Genomic DNA, 6,000 nt, shown 5'->3' with positions numbered 1-6,000 from the left:
GAGCTTCAATTTCTCAGAAATGAAGACACATTCGCGCCAGCTTTGATCCCCCATCTCAAACCCTCACTTTTCAAAGGATAAGCCTGAGAAATTCTCTTGAATTTGAGGTTGAATTTCCACTGTTTTGAAATTCAAATCTCCAGGAATCCATAGCCTTTCAAGCATCTAATCCTTCTTCTGCAAGCAAGTGGAGTGAGATCAAGCACAAGCAAGATCAAGACCAGTTGAATCCATACCTACATTGAATGTATTTTCCAGAAATTTTGAACTCTTCGATTCTCTCAAATTCTTGTTTAATTCTATTGATTCTTTGGTTGTCTGAAGTCCTACCAATGTAGGCAAGAAGTTTGTGTTGCTTTGAGGCCAAATCGAAGCAACTCAGTTCATGTACCTCAAATTTCAACTCCATGTATCTCTTAATATACTTGGAGTTAGAGTGAATTGAGGCCAGATTCGAGCTCAGTGCCATTTTTTCTTTAAGATCGTGTCCTTGTTTTTAATTTTGGTGATGGTTGATGATGGACCAGTCCGGTGAGGTCCACCGGAGAAGGTGACCAGAGCTCTGACTCCGGCGATGCATTGGCAAGACTCTGAACCACATGATCCATTCATTTTGTTTTAATCTTAAGCGTTGGTTTTGATTTACCAAAGTTGTCACGCGCTGACTAAGGACTATGGTAGATAGCGCGCTCCTGGCCACTTGATCTTCCACCTCAATTAATGAGGGAGATCAAGTGGTCCACGTATTTTTGATTTTCTGAATTTTCATTTTAATTGCATTGTTTTCAATAATTCATATTAAATTCAATATTGATCCAAAAAATATGGGACTTTTACCAAAAAAATTCAAATATTTTTCTCTTTCATATTCTGAATTAAAATTATTTTTTGGATCATTATTAATATTTTTCATGAATTAATTGATTTTGCATTTGTTTTTAATTGTTTAAAAATATTTTTAAATGTCCAAAAATTATGATTTTCTTTCTCCAATGTCCTTTGACCTTGTTTAACCTATGATAAATCTCATGGCCATTCCTTTGGTGTTTTGATGAGATTTTAGGAATTGGACAAACCATATTTAATTTAAATACACTATTTTAATATTTTTAATTGAATAAATGCCAAATAAATTTGTTGACCAATTGTGATGACTTTGTTAATGTTTGACTCTTATTGTTGGGCCTTGGTCAAGGTTGATTTGACTTTGTCAAATTAATATCATTGGATTTAGGGGATTGATGGAATGTACATTCTATCTCCCAAAATGAATGAATGATATTAATTTGGTAAAAGTCCTCCTTTGACCAATTTGTGGTTTCATTCATCTCCCTCCCACTTCATCTTATTCCCCTTCTTCATTCATTTACTCTATTTGGCCTATGATATCTCAAAGTCCTAATGCTAGTTGATTGAAAAATTAACATGAGTATGGATGAGATTAGGCCACATCTTTTGTATATTCTTTTTGTGTGTGGTATGTTTCATGAGCATAGTCCATTATATTATGTCTCTAGCATGCATTAACACCAAAATTATATTGCCCGGTCTCAAATACTTGTGACTTCTACGTAAGTCCAATTACAATTGCTTAACATAGCGCTAAATTTGTGACATAAAAGGCATAAGCATTCTAGTTAGTGAGATTGTAAGTCTTCCTTCTTTCATGGTATTATGTGGAAACTTGACCTTCTTTCCTTCCTTTGAAAGATATTTTGGTTCAAGGATCCATGCTTGTGATAAGTGGGTTGAGTATTCTCCAAAGAATGTCTTGAAAAGCAAAAGCAAAACAACACTAACTTACTAACTTTTAATTTCAAGCTTTTACTCTAATGCAATTTACTTTTAGCATTTTATTCCATTGTTCATATCATTCTAATTATTTATGTTAATGTAATTTTCACTTTGTCCATTTGGACCATATTGTGTGATATATTTTGTTTGTGTATACTTTTCTTGTTTGTGTGGTCTTTGACCATTAATGTACATAATAATAACAAAAACCCTAAAAAACGTTTGAGTGGATTGTTGGCTTGATCTTTGACAAATGGACTTAGAATATAGGCAACCTTCCTATGCTAGTGGAATTGGCCAATGCCAACTTGTTGAAGAACCAAGCGCTTGCAATTTAAAATTCATCTAATACATCTTTGAAGACCTCTATAAGATTCATCTGCAACATGATCATTGTGAAGTTGTTATTTTGAACATGTGACCTGTCGAATTCATCTGTTACATGGGTTATTTTGAAGAAGATCATGGAATGGATAAGCTTGGATGAGACCATCTTTATTTGATTCCTTTCTCTTCAAGATAATATAATTGTGCATTTGTGTATTGCTTGATTCAAAAAGTCCAAGGGAATTCTAGGTTTCTATTGACATTCTTGTCTATTGGATTGCTACCCATTTGGTCAGATCTTTTCAACTCTAAACTTTTAATTTTGTGCATAGGATAGTCTCTTCATCTTCTCCCCGTTTCTTTAATTTCAAAAATCTCTCCCTCCATTTTTAAATCTTCTTTGTGTGAACTACTTTTGTTCTAAACTTTGACCACTTTTGCAAAAAGATAGAAACTTTGGCCTTATGCCATTGCATTTTCAAACTCATTTTCTTAAATCAAACTTGTAAATAAACTTAACTAAACTTGACTTAAACTTTCAAAAATCCAAAAAGAACTAACTCATTCAAACCATTTTAGGCCTTTGTGCCTTTCAAATTTAAATTTTGTTAAAATCAATGCATCCATTTTAAAATTTGTATCATGAACTACGAGGTTTTGATCCCTCATTTTTATGTTGGTACGTAGGCACAATACTGAAGGTCTTGTCAAACACAAAAATATAATTAATGAATTCTTTTCTCATCCCCCCATTCTATTTGTTTGTAAACATCACTTTGTACAAAATACATATGCACACAAAAAGGGCTCCCTAGGAGTACCTAGGACACTTTGGGTGCTAACACCTTCCCTCTATGTAACCAACCCCCTTACCTGTGATCTCTGACTTTTATTAGTTTTTATTTGAAAACTTCTTACTTTTTGGGTTTTGTTCGTACTTTTTCCCTTTTCCCTTGGAAATAATAAAAGCGCGGTGGCGACTCTTGTTATTTGATCTCTAGCTTGTCAATAGCTTGATGATCATGAATTTCCCACTACAGAAACGATGTCCCTACCCTGCAACAAGTAAAGTCTTGGTTAGGGAAATGCTTTTATATGAAGGACCTACGTGAAGCAGCCTATATATTAGGAATCAGGATCTATAGAGATAGATCACAAAAACTGCTTGGCCTAAGTCATAGTACATACATAGACAAAGTGTTGAGACGCTTTAATATGCATGATTCCAAGAAAGGATTCATACCTATGCAACATGGCTTGTGTCTATCAAAAACCTAATCCCCTTCAACTAAGGAAGAAAGGGATTGCATGAATAAGATTCCATATGCATCTGCAATAGGATCTATCATGTATGCCATGTTATGTACTCGACCAGATGTCTCGTATGCTTTAAGTGCAACGAGTAGGTACCAATCTGATCCCGGTGATGCTCATTGGGTAGTTGTCAAGAATATCCTTAAGTATTTGAGAAGGACTAAGGACTCATTCTTGATATATGGAGGTCGGGAAGAGCTTGCTATAATTGGATACACCGATGCTAGCTTCCAGACAGATAAGGATGACTTTAGATCACAATTTGGTTATGTGTTTTGCTTAAATGGTGGTGCTGTGAGCTGGAAAAGTTCAAAGCAAGATACAATTGATGATTCTACAACCGAGGCCGGGTATATTGTTGCCTCAAGCGCAGCAAAGGAAGCTATTTGGATCAAAAAATTCATTAGTGAACTTGGCATAGTTCCTAGAATTGTGGATCCCGTTGGTCTCTATTGTGATAACAATGGTGCTATCCACAAGCTAAGGAGCCTAGATCTCACTAACGATCCAAACACATACTTAGGCGTTATCACCTCATTCGAGAGATAATAGATAGAGGAGATGTGAAAATATGCAGAGTACCTACACTTGGAAATATTGCTGACCCACTGACAAAGCCTCTAGCGCAGTAGAAGCATGACGGCCATACTAGATCTATGGGCATTAGGGGTATGCCTGATTGGCTCTAGTGCTAGTGGGAGATTATTGGTGTAAGCCCTAGAGGCCAATACTTTTCGTACTTGTATCGAATTATTTATTAATAATAAAAGGCTTTTTCTTTATTATATTTGTTTAATAAAGTCCCTAGAATAGCTAGTCCGTTTAATGTATCAAGTGTGACTTAATCATGAGACCCCATTAAACATAACGACTTTATTCTTAAAGTATCTGTAGTCGAGCTTTGTTGTGAAGTGGGATAACATTAAAGCATTAAGACTATTATGTATATAGACTGATGATCACATCTCATGGATCATGGATAAGGAGTTATCAAGTCTTAAACATAAGTATGAATATTGAGAATAATATTTATACTGGATTGACCCGCTATGAGAATACTATATAGAATGTTATGTTAAGTGTCATAAGTTATTCTCATGGTGATAATGGTGCATACCACCCTTTGACCTGAAACCACTATGGACCCTAGATGTATAGTCGAGTACTTTATTGCTGATCAAACATTGTCCATAACTAGATGGCCATAAAGACAGTTGATGGGTACTCCACGAAGCATGTTGAGGGACATGAGTGACCTAGATGGAATTTTCCTATCCTGTGTAACAGGATAAATGTCTACGGGTCCAATATTGAACTGGACAAGGATGACATGGTTTATGGCTTGTGTTCAATATAGACATATGGGCAAAAGGGTAATTATATACATAAGTATTATCACAAAAGGATTTGTCAGATCACATGATATTTTCGTGTCTTGGGTAGCAGTGATGTGTTTCTAGATACCTCTCACTATTTATTATGTTAAATACGTGATTTAATATAATTGCCAATGTCGCGAAAACCTACAGGGTCACACACAAAAGGACGGATTGATGAGAGATAGAGTAACTAAGGAACACCGTAAGATACGATGCACTTAAGTGAATTGTAGAACATCGTAAGGTATGGTGTACTTAAGTAGAATATGAAATTCGGTAAGGTACCACGCGCTTAAGCGATTTTGGCATATTATAAGATATGGGCCACATACACTTTGTAGCCCACACAAATGGTTCTATAAATAGAACCCTTGTGCAGAAGCATTTGTGCATGTGCAATTTTGTTTCTCTCTCTCTCTCACTCACTCAAAGCCTTCATTCGTAGCAGCTAGCACTGAGATTGAAGGAATCCGTTCGTGCGGACTGAGTAGAGGCGTTGTCACCATTCAACGTTCATGATCGCTCCATAGATCTGCATCAAAGGTTTCAATCGCCACAAGAGGTAACGATTCTATCACTGATCATGCCCATTCATAAGGATCACTAAAGGAGTTTTTTTTTTAATTTCCGTTGCGTTTTGGATCGCTATTCTCCTTAACGAATAGTTATTGATTCCACCACTAAATTAACAACACTTCACTACTTTCATTATACAGAACTCGGTTACTCGCTCCCGATCCCACCATTGGACCAGAGCTCATCAAAATTGTTACTGATTCCACCACTGAATCAGTAACACTTCACTGGTCCCACCATAGGAATATGCTACTCACTCCTGATCCTGCCACTAGACCAGAGCCCACTAGTGGATCAAAGTCTGTACATCATTATGCATGACACATGTAACTATACACCAAATAAGGTCATCAACACAACATATATCATCTTGATCAATTATAACGCACCATTGTTTAATTTATACACGCATGACAACCAGAACATTAATCCATACCTCACAACATCAATTCATAATCATATAACATTATTTATGCATAACCTTAATTTTATCAACAACATTCACCAATATTAATTCACTAATGCATATCAACGTTTATGCAAGCTCGTAATTCGTCAACAATTAATCATATAATCATTCAATAATATTCAGAGCATATCCATTCTCGTC

Source organism: Lathyrus oleraceus, chromosome 6, assembly GCF_024323335.1.
Source record: "Lathyrus oleraceus cultivar Zhongwan6 chromosome 6, CAAS_Psat_ZW6_1.0, whole genome shotgun sequence".
NCBI lineage: Eukaryota > Viridiplantae > Streptophyta > Magnoliopsida > Fabales > Fabaceae > Lathyrus > Lathyrus oleraceus.
The sequence above is the reverse complement of the archived record's forward strand: the minus strand, read 5'-3'. Positions refer to the sequence as shown.